At 38.9% G+C, this 19,731-nt stretch overlaps 1 long non-coding RNA gene across 1 annotated transcript; it reads right to left on the bottom strand.

The window, feature by feature from the left end:
• Positions 1–11,645: 11,645 nt before the first annotated feature.
• LOC107771573 (uncharacterized) lies at positions 11,646–15,808 on the bottom strand. Its single transcript, XR_001644842.2, has 2 exons — positions 15,346–15,808; positions 11,646–12,382 (listed from the first exon to the last, which is right to left on the bottom strand). It is a non-coding gene; the product is annotated as an uncharacterized LOC107771573 (long non-coding RNA).
• Between the last annotated feature and the right edge of the window lie 3,923 nt (positions 15,809–19,731).

The raw sequence follows: 19,731 nt of genomic DNA, 5'->3' as shown, positions 1-19,731 counted from the left end.
AGTTTACAGTAGTAGCCCAAACTTCAGGATAAAATATTTTAAATTTTGGTTGTAGTACATCTAAAGTTAGGACACTATGTACGGAAGTTCACCTGCAGTACTTCTAAATTCTGGACACAATGTCTTGATGTTCATTGTTGTGTTTTTGATTACCCGTAAAACGGTATATTTGAATTTATACGTAGTTTATAGACAAGTGAATACATTTGACCCTAAAATGATAAATGAATTAGACAAAAATATAAGACTTAGCTTTGAAATTGAGATAAACCGCAGATATCTTAGTCCCGGGCGCAGAGCTTCTGGAGATAGTAAGAACAACAAAAGTAAGCAAGAAAGTAAAATTTTATTGAGCTTTTGATATAATACAGTGTATGCTTGTCAGAAAACCCGTGTCCTTACAATGATGGTAGAGCTCACTATTTATAGTTACACTTAGGGAATAAGGCTCTAGGATCAAGCCCCTCTTAAATGACAATCACGAGGGCCATTGAAGAATGTGTAATGGTGAGCTGTGAATGCCATATTCTTTATAAAGGACCATGCACTTAATGCTATAGAATATTCTTCGTTGAATGCTTTCAGGTGGCAGGCGTTTATTTTGCCTTTATGAATATCATTCTCTCCAATGACAAGCGAGATCAACGCCTTCGGGATCGACTGTCTTCGACTCCAGGTGTTGCTTTCGCATGCGCTCAATAAATATGATCATATTTTACCTACATAGATAGTACCCTGCTTTCCGATGGCATAACTCGATATCACTATTAAGTTGGTAGAGATACATTTTTTTTGCAGAAAATTCTTTGACCCCCTCCGAAAAGTTTCCGACGGTTTATTAGACGCACATCTCTCCGCATTTAATGGCCCAAACACACGTCATCCCACGATTTAGTATCACTTTTCCCAGTTATCGAGGTAATTGTGGCTATGATTTTAGCCGCCTATTCATTTACTTATACGCATCAAACTTCTTCATTTACTCTTCATACTTCTCCAAACTTTCTCAAATTCTCTTTATTAAACTCGTACTTTTTCTAACCTTCTTCTTCAGAGAAAACCTTTTCCTCCCTTCTGATAAAAATGGCTTCTTCTTCCAAAAATCCTAGTTCCTCAAAGAACAAAGTCAAAGTTGATGATGTTGCTCCTCCTACAGTGAACATCACCATCCCAATAAGTCTTTTCACAAGTAAAGACTTTGAAGAAAAGTACCTTTCCGCTAATCCTCGAATGTGGGCCGTTGGCGTATATTTTTTTTCCATCCGCCCTTCCAGCATTACTTTGTGAAGGAAGACTACCATTTCCAAGATTTCCTAATCTGGCGGAGTGGATAACCTTACCCCAAGAAGGGTTTCACTTATTACACCTTGGGACCGCTCTCTTTGAGTGAGGATCTTGACTCTATTATTTTGGAGTTTTACATCTATTACCAGGTATGTTTGGTATAAGTAAGTTCTTCTGTGTGGAGGATTGTTGCTTGCCTTTGGCATCCATGCCAGAAGACGGTGAAGGAGCTAGCCCTAGCTCGATTAATGAACCTTTATTCCCCCACTATATTTCGTGGGGAAATGATAAATTTTAGCAAACGCGGCCACCATGCTATGCTAGCCAGCATGGATGATAACAATGATTGTGGGTGGATAGAATGGTTCATTGCAGTTGCCACCAGGGACATCATTCCGGATACAACTTCATCTTTTCCAGAATTGTGGACCGTACTCGTAAGCTCATCATTTGCCTCTACTTTTAGTTAAATATCACCCCATGTTGTTATTGATTTCTCTTCTTTCACTTGTTTCAGCAACTGGGTGGTTGCATTGAAGGTCAAAGGCTTGGACCAGTGGGTGTAGATGATTTTGGATGTCACTACGCCCGAAACACGTAAGTGGAAGGAACTGGCCCTTAAATATAGGTGGAAGGCCAAAAATCATGGTAACTCTAATTTATCTTGTTTTACCTTTCATATAGGGAAGTTTATTAACCTTTCTCTCCTATTGAATTTAGGTCTACCCTAGGGCTCAATTGTCATCTCCGAGGAGGATGTTGTGGCTAGTCCTACTGATGTGACAAGGCTTCTATAGGAAGCTATTACCCGAACAGGTGTCTCCGAGCCTGCTTTTGGTACAAGTGCTCCTTCTCGACGTCCCTGTCGGGAGAACAAGCAATGGAAAAAGAGACGTTCCACTGCGGCTTAGGAAAAGAATAAAAAGGCAAAGAATACCGCGCTCGAGTCATCTTCGGATGTTGTGGTGACGAGCCCCGCACCTGAGCCATCCATAGACACCATGGTGATCGACGATGATGAAGAAGCTAGTGAGGAGAGGGCTTCTCTACATAGAAGATGACAACCTTCCTCAGCTCAACAAAATGCCCAATCTGTTGAATTAGTCACACCAACCGAGGACGATGCCTCGTCACCCTATCAGGAGTATAATATGGTGGAAAATTCTAACTCCTATTTTTGAGTCCCATTCGCCGTGCCCGATTCCAAGAGTCTGAGTACCTGGTCCTTGCTGTCTTTGGTTGATGAACAACTAACAACCAGCACTGCATTTGTCGCAGCCACTTAGCTTCACCTCCTTCTTCCTAACTCTACATTCGCCACTACAACTACTGCATCATCTCTACCAGCCGCAGCTACCTGAGAAGAGGATGTCCCTCTTCCCTAGTCGTCAGTTCATAGGAATTTGGGGAAAAATATTTTGTCCCCTCAGAATCTCCCCAAAAGAGGAGGAATGTTACCCTCTCTGTCTCTACCAGATGCCATCTATTATCCCAGTTCGTGGAGTTTGGGAGAGTATTTGTTGAACAATGCCATGCACAACGCAACAACGGTATATTCTTTGTTTCCTCCATTGTTTCTTCTATCTTTGTCATGGTAGGATTTTTAATTTGCATTTTTGATTTGTAGGCCAACTTTCCTTGCTTTCGAGGTCCTTTAAAGACTGATTTGTGATAAGGAGTAACTTACCTCTGAAAGGGATCATCTTTTGGCCGAGCAAGACTAGAATGTTGCTCGTCTCTTAGAATTGGAAGCATGAGCTATCAAGGTCATTGAATTGGAGGCTCAGTTGCAGAAAAGAAAGCAAGAAGTGGTAATCCTTCGTTAGGGGGTCGCCCCATTAAGGGCACAATTTGAAGAAACTAAGGCCAAATGGGTTAAAGTTCATAATATTATTCTTGTTGCATCCAATCGTAAGGCTGCCTCTGCTAAAACATTGTACAATTTGGAGGCAACCTTAAACTCCAAAGCTAAAGAGCTTACTGCTGCCGAGGCAATGTATGCCCGATTGGAGAAGAAGTATAAGAGCACCATCGAGCACAATAAAATTTTTAGCTCCAATGTCTGCGAGCTTGATCTCAGCCTCTGGTCCACAAGATACGCGTGAGATAACCTTCCTACCAAGGTCGACTATCTAAAAGAAGAACTCCAATGCTAAGCAGCTTCCCTCGTTGTTGAAAAAATATATTCTATGTGTAGTATGAGGAGATAAACCTTGGAAGAGGCCAAAGCGGGTGTCATTGACTTTGATGCTGAAATCGCTAAGGCCCATGAGTTGGAATTAACCACAAAAAGAGGGCTTTTGGTTCGGCCTGATGCTACTGATTCTTCTGGTTCCGGTTCTGAGTTATTGGGAACTGAAGAAGAAATAGAAGGTGACGATGCTGAAGGCCAAAATGATGAAGGACAAGATATCGGACCGGCAGCGGATCTACCCACCTCTCCTGGGGGCATAGATGTTTCTCTTCCTCCTGGTCCCGGAGATGCAGTAGCTTAGTTTTTTCATTTAAGTATTTGTGCAAGTTTTTCTCTTTGTGACATTTTGTGCAAGGCTTCGGGTGTATTTTCCCAGGTAGTATTTGGATTTCGGGCATATATTCTTCTGAAATCAATCCTTTAATGTGAGTGTTTCATAAGATAGGGCCCTCTTATGTTTACGGTGCTCTTGAAAAGGGCATCTCATGTTTAGTATGGCACTAGCATTTGAAGTACTTGTTTAACATTCAGATTATAAGACCAATTCATCGTTCAGACAAGAAACGAGATAGAAATAAAAGGACTGGACTTTATTCCTTCCATTTTCAAAAGTATATAAGCATACGTTGTGCTATAAAGAAAGTGCCATTTCTTGTGGCTAACTTTTACAACTTGTTTCTATGGGGTTGGTTGTGCAGTCCTCGATACCGATAATACAACTATATTTTCGTTTTTCATATTTCAATCGACGTGACAATCAATGTTGACGTATCCTCATATCATCCCCCCCAGTGTTCGAATGCAAATTTGAACACTAGAAGTTTTGTTCCTTCGAGGATTCCACTAGTAAATTGCTAGATAATATTCAGTTCGATAGCAAACTTCAGTTCCCCTCAGGAATTTATGCTATTGAGCCAAAGATTATATAACAATCCCCCAGTGGCTTGCACTTAAAAAGGTTGGGTAATATCTGTTCGATAGCAAACTTTACTTCTCGGAAAGAACTTTCTATCGAGCAAAAGACTATCTAACCACTCCCTAGTGGTTCTCTGCTTGTGTGTCTTATCATTTAAAGGTCTAATTTGTGATACTGAAGCTTCCTTCATAGTATTTTTTTAGTTGCTTCCTCGTTAAAAACCTTACCAGAAAAACCCAATTGGAACAAAAACTAGACTAAGGGAAAACGAGTGCAGTGTATACTTCAGTATAGGCAAGGCTTATCAGAAATAATATCTCTTGAGGTTCGCCACAATACAGTTGCTTGGAAACTTTCCTCCATCTTGATTTTCTAACTCGTATGACCCTTTCCCGGTGAAAGCCGAAACCTAATAGGGGCCTTCCCATGTTAGACCCAACTTCCCGCATTGAGGTTGGCTCTTCGATTGTAATATCTTTCTATTGTGTGCTTTTGGTCTGCCATCCAGATACGCTCTAAGTCCCTACATTGATCGAGCAACAACAAATTGACAAACAATGCTTCATTGTTTGTTTCTTCGTCTCCCCGGAAATATCTCTATGTAGGATCCCCTACTTCCACGGGGATCATGGATTCTGCTCCGTACACAAAAGAGAAAGAAGTCTCCCTTATGCTTGATTTAGCCGTTGTTTGGTATGCTATAGTACTCTTGGCAGCTATTCGAGCCATTTACCTTTAGATTCTTCCAATCTCTTTTTGAGATTTTGATTAATAATCTTGTTTGTTGATTCTACTTGACCATTTCCGCTTGGATGTTAGGGTGATGATGTGATCCTTTTGATTTTCAAGTCTTTAAGAAACTTTGTCACCTTTGAGCCTATAAATTGTGGCCCGTTGTCACATGCTATCTCTTTTTGTATCCCAAATCTGCAAATTATATTCTCCCATAAGAAATCTACCACTTCACATTCGTCGATCTTCTGGTAAAGACCTGCTTCAACCAAATTAGAAAAATAGTCAGTTAAAATCAAAAGAATTCTTACCTTACCAGGAGCCGGTGGTAGTGGTCCGACGATATCCATCCCCCACTTCATGAATGTCCATGGTGATAAAAGTGAATGCAATGTCTCTGTCGATTGATGTACCAACGGTGCGTAACATTAACATTTATTGCATTTTTGAACATAAGCTTTAGCGTCTTGTTCCATCCGGGACCAGTAGTATCATGCCCTAAATAATTTTAACACTAAGGAATCCGCACCTGAGTCCGCAAATCTCTTTGTGGACTTCTCGCATAACTTAATTAGCTTCAGAGGCTCCTAAACATCGGTCCAATGGGCCTTGAAAAGATCTTTTGTACAATTGACCCCTCCTAAAGCTGTATCGAGTTGCTTTAGTGCACAATGCCCGATATGCCTTAGGATCTTCAAGCAACTTTCTATGCTCGAGATAGTCAATAATCTTATTTCTCCAGTCCCAAACCTGACTGGTTGTGTTTACCTCATAATAGATATCTACATCTAACACCATATACGTAAGTTGTATTACCGTACCGGAATCTGATCCTTTCATCTCTATGGATGATCCAAGGTTGGCTAGTGCATCCGCTTCCGCATTCTCTTCCCTCGAGATATGTGTAATTGACCATTACCAGAACCAAGGGAGCAGAGCTTGGACTTTCATTACATATTGTTGCATGCGTTCCTATTTGACTTCAAATATCCCGTAGACTTGATTTACTACCAATTGGGAGTCACATTTGATTTCTATGACCTTGTAGTCCAGTCCATGGGCCAATTCGAGCCCTAAAATCAAAGCTTCACACTCCGCTTCGTTGTTAGTTAGAGAAACCATTCTTATGGCTTGCCTTAGGGTTTCTCCCAAGAGCGTGGTCAATACTAAGCTGAGCCTGGACCCTTTCACATTGGAAGCTTTGTCTATGAACATAGTTCAAACTCCTGATGTGGATTCTAACACCATTATCGCTTTTTTGGTAGCCAAAGGTAAAAGTCCTGGACTGAAATCGGCCACAAAGTCGGCCAAAACTTGTGACTTAATTGTAGTCCTGGGTTTATATTCTACGTGAAACTCACTCATTTCGATGGTCCACTTGGACAACCTACCTGAGGGTCCAGGTTTATGAAAAATATTCTGCAAGGAAAAAGTGCTCACCACAGCTATCAGGTGACATTGGAAATAAGGCCTTAGCTTTTAAGCGGCGACTAAAAGGGCTAAGGCCAATTTTTCCAGATGTGGGTAGCTAGTTTTTGCTCCCATCAAAATTTTACTTGCATAATAAATAGGAGATTGTGTACCTTCGCCCTCACGAGCTAAAATAGCACTTACCACTATCTTCAAGACTGTTAAGTAGATAAGTAGTTGTTCACCTTCCTCCTATTTTGACAGTAATGGAGGACTTGACAAATATCTTTTCAGATCCTTCAAAGCCTGCTGACATTTTGATGTCCATTCAAAGTTATTATTCTTTTTGAGAAATGCAAAGAAGTGATGGAATTTTTTCAAAAACCGGGAAATAAATCTGCTCAAAGCGGTAAGTTTCCCCGTTAGCCTTTGAACCTCTTTAACACTTGATAGCTGGTTCGGGATGTCTTCGATCACTTTAATTTTTATCGGGGTTAACCTCGATACCCCATTGCGACACAAGGAATCCCATAAACTTACCGGAGCTGACCTTGAATGCACATTTCTCGGGGTTAAGCTTCATTTTGTGTTTCCTTAAGATGTCAAAGGTCTCTTACAAGTGTTTCAGATGGTCACCTACATTCAAAGACTTAACCAACATATCATCTATGTAAACTTTCATAGTTTTCACTATTTGTTTCTCAAACATTTTATTTACGAGCCGTTGATAAGTGGTTCCGACGTTCTTTAGCCCAAAGGGAGTCACATTTGTTACAATATGTGCCAAAGTTCGTTATGAACAATGTTTTTTCCTGATACTTTGAGTTTATCTGGATTTGTTATACCTAGAGTAAACATCGAGGAAACTCATTAACTTGTGTCTGGCCATCGCATCAATTATTTGATCAATGTTTGTCAATGGGAACGAGTCTTTTGGGCACGCCTTATTCAAATTCTTATAGTCTACACATATGCGAGACTTATTATTCTTCTTCAGAACTACTACTACTTTAGCCAGCCAATCGGGATAATTTATCTCTCGGATTGAACCAATATCAAGTAAGTGAGTTACCTCTTCTTTGATGAATTTATTCCTGTTCTCAGCAATAGGACGTTTTTTCTGTCATACCGGAGGGATGTTGGGATCCAAGCTTAGTTTATGCACGTCCACTTCTGGTGGGATACCTATCATATCCGCATGAGACCATGCTAAAACAATCAACATTAACTTTAAAAAATTCAATAAATCCATACTTGAGCGCGATTTGTAGTCCTATCCCCAAGTGGAACTTCCCCTCCAAGAATTTTTCAAATAATGCGACTCATTCCAGTTCTTCCGCCATTGATTTTATTACTCTAGTACCTGAAAATATCTTGGTACCTGATAGGATTTTGATGACTCCCCCTATTTGACTTCTCTCGACTCGGGAGAACGTGCATGTTTCTGTAATTGCTATACTGCATGCCCCTTCCCTTTGGTACTGGAAACTGACCTTCCCTTTGCTACTAGAAACTGATATTGCATTCATCTCCCTTGCTACCGGTTGGTCGCCTCTTATTTGTTTAATTCCCTCGAGAGTTGGTAATTTTGGCAACTAATGATATGTTGATAGCACAACCTTCATCTCGTGCAACCACGATTTTCCCAGGATAATATTATAGCCCATATCATCGTCCACCACCTCAAAAAGGGTCATCTTCATTACCCCTATCATTCGTGGGCAGCAAGACCTCTCCTCGGGTTGTCACACTTGCACGGTTGAAATCGACGAGGAATTTCGTGGAAGGAATGATGCTTCCGGTGAGCTTGGCCTGCTCCAACACTCTCCATTGGATGATGTTTGCTGAACTTCCTGGGTCTACCAAAACATGTTTAAATTTAACATTTAGGACATTTAAAGAGACTACCAACGCATCATTGTGCGGCAACAGCAGTCCATCTGCGTCTTCCTCCATGAAATTAATGTCGTCCTCAGCGACTTCCCATAGTCTCTTGTTGTGATTCACTAACACCTTTGCCTTTTTTGCCGCTGATAATGTCATGCCATTAATCTCGTTCCCCGAAAATCATGTTGATCTCAAGCGCGGGGAATCTTCTCCTATTTTTGAAGGTTCTGCATTATCACGATTGCGGCCGTAGTTATTTTTATCCCGATTACTTAAAAATCTCTAAGATGACCATTTTTAAGTAATGTTACTGATCTTGCCCAAACTCATACCACAATTAGGTAGTGAGGCGGTCGAATCAATAATAAACCCAACACGAGTCGAGATCGAATCCATAGGGAGTTAGAATTTAGATTAGGTATATAACTAGAATAAATGTATGATGTTCCTTAGATTGTACTTCCATATATTCATTGGTTGTTTCTATTTCTACTTTTAACTAATGATTGCAAGTAATAAACTAGAAGACAATGTTTTTAGTTTTAGTTGTTTTTCAAATGATAAAGGAATCTAGGGTCATGACTTCTACCTAGAAGCTACCTAACGGGTTCCAAACTATAGGGCAAGTTTGATTTATCAGGGTCGCGGTATAACAATCACACACAATTGCTCACTCTATAGGGCAAGTTTGATTTTTCACTCTATGTGTTTGAGAGCAAAAGAGCAAGGCAATTTTGCAAGCAATTTATGTGTGATTAAAGCGTGCAATCCTGAAGCTACTTGAACAAGATAGAAGAACCAATTCCAAATGTCTATCTTTTATTCTAGTTCAATTGTAGTAGGTGATTTTACATTGTACCTTTCAGGTTTTATAGAAGCAATTATATTAGGTATCTAGAGTGTTCAAGTTAGATAGGTTTACAAAAGAGTTTTTTGTAAATGCAGTTTTTGGCTCAGTGATTTTAGTGGAAGTTTGGGAAAATCCTACTGAGTAGTAGGTTGTGGTTTTTTCACCTTTTGAGCCAGGTGTTTTCCATGTAAAAATTTCCGTGTTCTTTATTTTCTTTACTTATTATTCCGCAAACAGTAGTAGTTGGAACACATAGAAGAACCAGGTCCTTCTATAATCTAGTTAAGTGAAAATTAAGTACCACACAAATCACCTCCTCCCCTCTTGTGTGGTATTGACGAATAAAACATCAGTACCTATCAAATACGGCCAGAACTTCTCCATGGCAAAAACAATAGCAAGTAGCTCCTTTTCAATCACTATGTAGTTGATTTGGGCATCATTCATGGTCTTGCTAGCATAGTAGACCGGATGGAAGGTTTTGTTGATTCTTTTCCCCAACAACGCTCCAACTGCAACATCACTAGCATCACACATAAGCTCAAAAGGCAAGCTCCAATCCGGTATGGTGATAATAGGAGTAGTAGTCAACTTAAACATAAGCAACTCGAATGCCTTCATACAATCTTCATTAAAATGGAACTTGGTATCCTTATCAAAAAGTTTGGACAAAGTGTTCACCAACTTGAAAAGTCCTTTATGAATCAGCGATAGAAACTCGCATGACCCAAGAAGCTCCTTACTCCCTTTATGGATGTAGGAGGAGGGAGTTTGGAGATCACCTCAATTTGGCTTGGTCAACCTCAATACCATGTTTTGAAATTTTATGGTCGAAAACAATGCCTTCCTCAACCATGAAGTGGCATTTCTCCCAATTCAACACCAAATTTGTCACTTCACATCTAGCCAATACCCTATCCAAAATTTTCAAACATTCTTCAAATGAATTCCCAACCACAGAAAAATCATCCATAAAGACCTCAAGAATATCCTCCACCATGTTGGTGAAAATATACATCATACACATTGAAAAGTCGTCGGTGCATTACACAACCCAAAAAACATCCTTGAAAATGAGAAAGTACCATAAGGACATGTGAAAGTGGTCTTCTCTTGTTCCTCGGGAGCAATAAGAATTTGATTGTAGTTGAAGTATCCATCAAGGAAGCAATAAAAAGCACGTCTGGCCAACCTATCAAGCATTTGGTTAAGAAATGGAAGCGGGAAATGATCTTTCCGAGTGATCTTGTTGAGTTTTCTATAATCCATGCACACTCTCCACTCGGTAACGGTTCTTGATGGGATCAATTTGTTTATTGTGAAAATGGTAACAATAATTTTAATTTGTAAATGGGATTCTAAAAATACGTGATCTATTCCCGAGCTAGTTGTTAGAGGAGTTGATGCTAATAATATGAAGTTTAATAATGGAATGCTAGCTAAAATGAGATAATAATCGAACCGAAGGGCCTGTTGCCTGGGTATAGGTCTGATCGATAAGGGACCTCAAGGACGGCATTAGGGTCAAGTTCGAGCTATCGGGGATAGTCGGGGATGAGAAAACAATTGAAGATATGATTAAACAAGGCTCTTCACAGCCAATACTAAGATATATGATGAACAACAAGTAGAAGAGCGGTGGGTATTAAGGTGACCTCGGGCCAATGAGAACAAGCAAGTTAGATAGAAAAGAGAGAGAGAGAGAGAGAGAGAGAGAGAGAGAGAGAGAGAGAGAGAGAGATATTATTGCACTTGTGGATAAATGGAGCAACATTGATACGCTCAAATTACACTTTAATAAATAGTGTAAGGCGGTCGGTATCAAATATAATAACCCAACAAGGTTGGGGTCGAATCCCACAGGGAATAGGTGTGAAAAGGTTACTCAATTAGTGTGTTGCTCGACTAAAGTCATAGTTCTATCCAGTTAACAGTAACAAGACTATGAATTGAGTTTGATTTGAAGTAACAACTAGTTGAAATATTGAGAATGTAAATAATTTGATTAAAGAAACCAAGGTTGTGTCCCCTTTAATGAAGTGTAATGTTATCGGTGTTAATATGATAAATTTCTAATGGAAGGTCCTTTTGATATGCAAATGATGTCTAAATCTCTACCCAATATTTTCCAATAGTTGGGTAGTATTTCCTCTTTATGATTTTTTCCAAATATAAAAGAGTTGCAATTAAGAACAATCAATATATGCCAAATAAAACCCACTTATTCCTAAGCAATTCTATTAAACAAGGTTTAGAGCCTTGAGTCTTTGATTTACTTCTTCCAAATTCCAACCCACTTTCCCAAGCAAAGCAAGGATTTAATGGCACTTGTTAATGTTTGCAACCACCAACAATAAATGAAGAATGAGAAGTAAATAAATATCACCCAACCATTATATATATATTCAATGTTAAACACTCATTAACATAATACACATTTAGGGTCCAAAACCTTAGTATTTAAAGTTAGCTACACATGCTAAAATACAAAAGGAAGAAACTATTTAATGCCATAAAGCTTACAAAGTGAAAGATTCTTGACCCAAAAGTTTCCAAAAGAGAGGAATATTAATGCCTTGTATTGTATCTTCAAAGTCAGACCAGATGAGCCCACAAAATCACAATAAATCTATTTATAGAGGGCCAAAAATCAAGATAGAAAACGGACAAAAATGCCCTTTCAGGTCAAGTGTGCGACCGCATTTTTGTCGCAAATCAGACATGCGGTCCGCATTCTCTTCATGCCCATCGCACTTCAAAACCCTAATTTCTAGGCCGTTGTTGCATTGTGGGTTTGCGTACCGCATTCCAGCTATGCGATCGCATTCTGCGTCGCATTTTCCACCATTAGCACTTCTCTTCATGAGTTAGCGGTTGCGGTCCGCAAACCTGTTATGCGATCGCATTCTGGACCGCATTTCTTGCATCAGATTTTGAATAACTTTCTATTTTGATTTGCTATCCTTTGCACCTTATGCGACTCGCATGTAGGATTTGCGATCGCATAATGCGTCGCATATCCATATTTTTGCTACATTTTGCTCTTTTCTTGTCTTTTAGTGGCTTTTTGCTTTCATTTCCATATTCTTGGGTCCTTAAACCTCATGTACTACAAAAATACTAAAATTACATAAGTAAGAGAGGTAATTACATTCAAAACAAGCTAAAATCTAAGCAATTAGTATTGAAATGTGCCGAAATTCTCCGGCACATCAAGACTCCCAACTTAAACTCTTGCTTGTCCTCAAGCAACTAAAACAATACTATTCTAGTCTAGACTCCATCTACCAAACATGAAACAATAATGACCATAGATGGTGTTTGTTGCTAGTACTTCAAGCATGCATCTTCGGTTATTTTACCCTTCCTGAACCATCAATATATACAAGGAAAACTAATCAACTTGTGAACTTTGAGCCTCAGACAATGTGACAAAATGCTACCCTCAACTGAGTGCACTTGCATTTGACTCAACAACTCAACTTGTGTTCAACCTTACAGTTCATGTGCCCTCACTAGAAAGAAAGTCCCAAAATCACAAAATGTACAATGACAACAAAAAGGGACGAATTCACAAAGACACTCACTCTCAGAAAAGAATTTCAAGTGTTTCAATATACCATACCATAGGCTTGCTCTTATTTAATTCATCGCTTTATTCTAAGAACGCTCGGTTGGGGATCCCATAAGGACTTTTTAAGCTTGTAATGTAGGCTTAGGTATGGGTTGGATAAGTATTTGGATACAAGTGACTTCATCCTCCTTGAACATTACTCACATTTGTCATTCTTTTTACGTTTTTTTTTTCAACCCCCATACCCTCATTGGCATCTAGTTCCCAATATAGAACCACCTTAACTACCTCTCTAATTTTCTTCAAGGCTCCATAATTTATATACATACAAATATTTCTCTCTTCTTTTTTTATAAAAATTTTTCTTTCGGAGCTTGAATAATTTTACATTTTGAGGTTCACTTTCCTACGCTCATTGTACAATCTTGCCAATTTTCGACTTTATACCACACCCCCAACTTAGGCTTTTAGCCTCATTCTCAATGCTCAAGGAGGGACGGATTCAAAGAGGGAATTATTTCACAAAAAGGGAAAGGTTTATAATGAGGTAGCCAAAGAAAAGGTTAAAGACTCAAATGGGGTAACTAGTGATACTATCTGTACAATTGGTGGCTTGAAAGGCTAACTGGTTTTCCAAAAATCACAAAGACTGCCTAAGGTCATTTCTCCAACCAAGTGTAATTATTATAAGCATCAAAAAACCAACCGGGCAAGTTCTAGATGGCAAAAGCAAACACAAGAATTATTTACACAAAGAACTCACACACATGGCACACGAACTGTTTGGTTAACATAGTTTTAAGCCCTCGAGTCAACACTTGGCAACTCAAAGCTTTCATCAGTTATACAAGTATAACTCTAGGTAGACATAGAGTCACAGAACGAGCCTCAAGTTCACATAGTTGATATCATCTTCTTTATATATATATATATATATATATATATATATATATATATATATATATATATATATATAGAAGGGTATATACTGTCACACCTCCTTTTTACCTACACCCCGGAGAGGGTGTATATAAGAGAATTTTCCCAATTTAAGTGACAATCGAAACGGGATTATTTATTTATTAAAAATTCAGAGTCGCCACTTGGAATAATTTATGGTGTCCCAAGTCACCGGTTCAAATCCCGAATCGAGGAAAAGATTGACTCTGTATTACAGTCTGCGAATACAGAAATCCAGGTAAGGAATTCTGTTAACCTGGGAGAAGGTGTTAGGCATTCCCGAGTTCCGCGGTTCTAGCACGGTTGCTCAGTTGTTATATTTGGCCTAATTATCTGATTTTAAAATACTTTTAAACCTACGTGCATTTTTGCTTTAAAAACTGCTTTTATTTATTTTAGGAATATTTCAACGTTATACAAAACACGTCTTTGGTTCACGCCACACGAAATGCACCCGCGATCCGCGATATATTTTATTTAACGTTGTTAGGATTTGGATTTGGATCACATGAAATGCACACCTGAGTTTAAGGAAATTAATTATTAAAATAACGCGTCTAAAACAACTACGCGTTTTCAGGGCCATAAAAAATTCGCTAAATGACACACCTCGATTTCTAAAGAGCAAACACATTAAAAATGAGGGCTGTGCATTTTAAGATTTTATTTGGCACGAAAAGAGAATCCAAACTAAATTTTGAGGGCCATAAGCTATTTTGTGTTATTTGATATGGCCCACCTCCTTTTTCTTTTTTAACTAGTGGTGGGAATAAAGAATGTAACAATGCACATTCTCGACCTTTGAAACTGAATCCTTAGGAATTGGACAAACAGTATTTGATGTCTTTAATAACAACAATGAGATAAATTAAAAATTTAGAGAAAATCTATAAGAATGGCTAGCATAAGCAATACAAAATCTTCAAATTTAAGAAAGGAAGTGGCGTTAACTTGAAACCAATTAAAAAGAAATGACGAACTTATAGCGCCATAAAATCTATAAAGTAACAAATTTATCTTCGTTGAGCCAATTTTCCAATTTAGAGCGACGTAAAACTGTTCGACTAAACACTACCAACCAAAAAACTTTCAACAACCGAGTCTGAAAAGAATTGGCGTCCTACGCAATTGAAAACAGAACAAAAATGGCAAACCAGCAATTGTGAGGGGGAATAGAATGTAACGTAAATGAACTGGATAAAATTAGACAAATAGAGAGAGAAGGCAAATATGTTAAACTACCCAACAACCCATTTATTTGCTCTTCCTAATTTAATTTAACTGAACAATTGTTAATTCATAAAATAACAAGAAACTCAACATTTTTAGAGATTTTAAGCTAATTTCAAACAAAAACACAGCAAACTAACAAGCTAGCAGACTAATTAACAGAACAAATTATAGCATATCCAACAACATTAAACAAGGAAACTCACTTAAAATGTTCAAACAACTATGTAGACGGAAATAAGATAGATCTCTATCACTGTAATTTGCTCTCAATAACATCAAAGCAGAGTAAGGAAACAGAAACGCACCCGAAAATGACCACAACCGGAACAGGGACCTGAAGACCTCGAACGGAATCGCGAATGGCAACAGAAACTCGACCACGGGCTGGAAATCTCGAGTTGGTGTTTCGACAAGTTCTGAAGCTGTTTGATTGCGTTCCAAAACTGAAATTATTGACCGATTTTCATGGCTTTTCAGGGATGGTTTCCGGAAAGTTTGGGAATTAGATCAGCTGCGTGTGTGTGAAAGAAGAAGGAGAGACGTTGGGGAAGGGGTGTCATTTGGTTTTGCTCAAATGCGGCGCTACTGATTTTGTGAAGGTGGCATGGCTTGTGTTAGGTTTGGTGCTGCTGAAGGTTCCCGTTGATGGGTGTTCTAAGGAAATTCTGAAGAAGAAGACTTGAAAAGGGGGGGTGTGAAGAGGACGATCCGAGGGGTGGGGGTCCTCTTTTTGGCGCAGCTTTTCAGCTTTTCCAGCGTCATTTTTTGTCCTTTTTGCAGATTTAGGCGTTCCAATATTTAGAGTCTAGGTTTAGGTTATTATTTTGTGTATTTTTCCAATTAGTCCCTAGGTCTTTTTGAGTTAAGTCGTTAGGGTCTTTTTTATTTGTTTTTGTTGCAAAGAAGAGTCTAGAAGGGTCCCTAGGCTTAATGGACTAATCCGAATTGTACCAAGAATTGGGTTCTAAAACTCTTAAAATTGTCACCCAACACCTTAATTGACTCATTTCAAAATAAAATAAAAATACTACACAATGCAAAAGCTACACATGAAACTATTATATATATTTTTGTATTTTCAAAATTATATAAAGATAAAAATAAGGTACTATTTTTTGTATTTTTTTAAAAATTTATGAAAGAAACATACTAAAATATTTTTTTGTAATTTTCATTTTTCTTATAATAAAATAAATTGAAAGAGTAAAAATGAGTCGAAATAGCTATATTAGGCCTAAATTAAATATTTACGTGCTAAATATGAAAAAATCTTGGGGAGGGTCAAAAATCACATGTCTATAGTTGCCCCTCTTTGGCTGGAAACGCAAAGAGCTTTCAGACAAATAACAACTAGACAGGTTTTTTGGCCTGAGCCTTATTTAAGGAGACCAAAACTAAGAGAAAAGGGGAATGTGACCGAGCTATGGTATCTGAGCTGCCTACATATCCTTGCCTATAGAGGAATCAGGCCACGTGTAGTTCAGAGGTGAGTGAGATGATGGAGTATACCGAGGTGGAGATCCAGTCGAGGTGCCATTCTACCGAGGTTCCGGTCCGCGGTCCTGTTATTACATCAAAAAATCAACAGATGAAAAAGACTAGCTAAACCTGTCAACTACGAGTTACAAGATTCCTATCTATAAGTCTTCTGAAGCTTGATCTTGAGTCTTGAATGGTTCTTCATGCAGACTTTGGATTTGAACCTTAACGTTTGCTAGCTGCAGGTGCTACTGCTTAGTGACTTCCTTATTACACCATGACAAATAAAAGCTAGACTAAACTATGATCTATTCATTACAAGAATCCTATCTATATCTTCAAACTTGATCTTGTAATTCCTGTTGCCTTGTTGACTTGTATTTTCTAGATGAAGTCCTTTTTTGCCGACTTAAATTGTGATATGAGACTCTTTCCCTTTTCTTCAGGTGGACGCCTGATTTCTGAACTCGTATCATAATCTGAGATGCTTTCCTTTTCTCCAGGTGGACGCCTGATTGCCAAAACTTGAACTGTATTCCCATGCTCTCTAGGTGGGCACCTGATTGCTGAACTTGAACTGTATTCCCGTGCTCTCCAGGTGGGCACCTGATTGCTGAACTTGAACTGTATTCTCGTACTCTCCAGGTGGGCGCCTGATTGCTGAACTTGAACTGTATTCCTGTGCTCTCCAGGTGGGCACCTAATTTCTGAACTTGAACTGTATTCCCGCTCTCTCTAGGCGGCCGCCTGATTGCTGAACTTGAACTGTATTCCCATGCTCTCTAGGTGGGCACCTGATTTCTGAACTTGAACTGTATTCCCGTGCTCTCCAGGTGGGCGCCTGATTGCTGAACTTGAACTGTATTCCTGTGCTCTCCAGGTGGGCGCCTGATTGCTAAACTGAGCTGTATTCTCGTGCTCTCCAGGTGGGCGCCTGATTGCTGAACTTGAACTGTATTCTCGTGCTCTCCAGGTGGGCTCCTGACTGCTGAACTTGAACTATATTCCTGTGCTCTCCAGGTGGGCTCCTGACTGCTGAACTTGAACTATATTCCTGTGCTCTCCAGGTGGGTGCCTAATTTCAACAAAATAGACAAAACAAAGAAAATATTTTGTTCCAGTTTGGTAGCTGGGCACATCTGTGAGGGGTAAACTGAATACTGTTACCAAATATTCTAAGAATTTGAAAGATATATCTCATTATCCAGGAAGGTCCTGACAACTCCTAGTTAAATGACATTTTTAAATCTAAATTATATCTTCTAAAGGTATTACTTCTGCTACATCTTGTTATCTAATGGAAATCTTAAAGCTAGGTCCCATTATTCAGGAGGGTCCTGAAAACTCCTAATTGAATCCTATCTCAAACATGCAAACTTTGAAACCATCTTATATTCCTTGGAGTATATTTATGCTAGATTTTACTACTCATGATTGTTTTGAATTTTAAATTAGGTCCCATTTTCCAGGAAGGTCCTGAGAATTTATGGTCAAACCTGTCTGGTGCTTGCCTTTCCTTACGGAGGGTTTCTCCGAAACAAACGAAATTTTCTGCCCCTGTTTCAATCAAAGAAAAATCTTGTCAGTTTAAAAATATGGTAGTTCGTTTGTGGCTTGACTTTGAGGGCGATTGCTCCTTCACTTCCTATGATAACTTTGATTTCCACTCGAAGACCTTGCTTGTTTATTGACTAACCACTTTCTTTGTCAATCTTATCACAGAAAATACCTTTGATCCATTCACCTAACACCCTCCATCTGTTGCATTGTTCATGAATTGATATATACCAAACCTTTGTATTTCACATGGATCCCAAAGCATGTTGATTGTTACCAACTCGGTGCGCTTGTTGTTCTTTCTTGACTTATGACACTTTGATGTGCTAGCCAGATCCCGTTTTGTGCAATTGGAAAGCTGGTGGCAAATTTTGAAGTCATTTCTCACTTGTTCTGACCAAACAGACTCAAGAAGAGGAAGTAAACAAGACAAAAGGAACAGAGTAAAGGACAATGGAAAGAGATGATTCCTAACAAGAAAACTACAAAGTAGAAACCTATCAAATATGGATACCAACTCTAATAACCATGACATGCACCTATGGATATTCTGTCAAGCAAGTCTGATGTTCAACTCCTGTTATACCCCCAAACCGTGAAACTGGGCTTCAATGCTCAAATTATCCAATCTGATTCATAATCCCTATTCGACTTGTAGAGCCCGAAGGGTTTTCTCCATCAAGTCTATCTCAATTTGTTCTTTCTCTCAACTTACAGTCGCCTCAAGGTGCTCGTTAAGGTTGTCACCAATAAGACTCTCTCATTTTTTATTTCTCTCAGCTTTCATCGCCTGACGGTGCTCGTGAGGGTTTTCACCAATAAGACTCTCTCATTTTTCATTTTCCTCGTTTGGACCGGAATGTTGCCCCTGATATGATTCACCTCTACTTTCTCGCCTCGGCATCTCTCGAAGACTGATCGAAAGGTCTTTCTCTGGACCGTAATGTGGGCTTTTGGATGGGGTTAGAAAGAAAGGGTATCAAAAGGCAAAAAACAAACTCAACCGGGTTCAAAATTACAACTTTTGGAACCAGATTTTCTCACAACAACCGCAACTTCTGCCCCAGTTTCTTTGCTTGGGGACTTTTGGATTTTTATTTTGATGGGACCGAACTGTGAGGCTGCCTACATATCCTTAAAAGGAATCAGGTCGAACATAGTTCATGTCATAGGAATTACTTTGTTTGTTGTGATTTTTCTTTTCTTTTTCATTCTCTTCTTTTCTTCTTTTTGTTGTTTTTTCCTCTCTTTTTCTTTTCATTCTTTTCTTTCTCTCTTCATTCTTTTCTTTCTCTTTTCATTCTTTTCTTTCTCTTTTTCTCTTTGTCCTTTACTTACATTTTGCACTTGCATTTCTGAACTTTACTACTGATTCCAAAAGAGGGGTATGAAAAAGAAATAAATAAGGCTCAAAAAGGGTAACAAAGGATAAAGTGTTTAGATAGCAGAACAAAATGCCTTCGTCATTCCAATCTTCAAAACATGCCAAGTACCAACAAACACAACTTAACCAAAGAAATCATACATAATATCTTTTGACCGCATCAGAATTGATGGCCATTTCTACACATTTGCCTTCTACATCTGTTAAATACAAAGCGCCATTGGACAACACTCTCACTCTCATTATCACGAACGCCCCCTGCAAATTTGGG

This window comes from Nicotiana tabacum, chromosome 1 (genome assembly GCF_000715075.1).
Source record: "Nicotiana tabacum cultivar K326 chromosome 1, ASM71507v2, whole genome shotgun sequence".
NCBI lineage: Eukaryota > Viridiplantae > Streptophyta > Magnoliopsida > Solanales > Solanaceae > Nicotiana > Nicotiana tabacum.
This window is presented reverse-complemented; position numbering and strand designations above follow the sequence as displayed.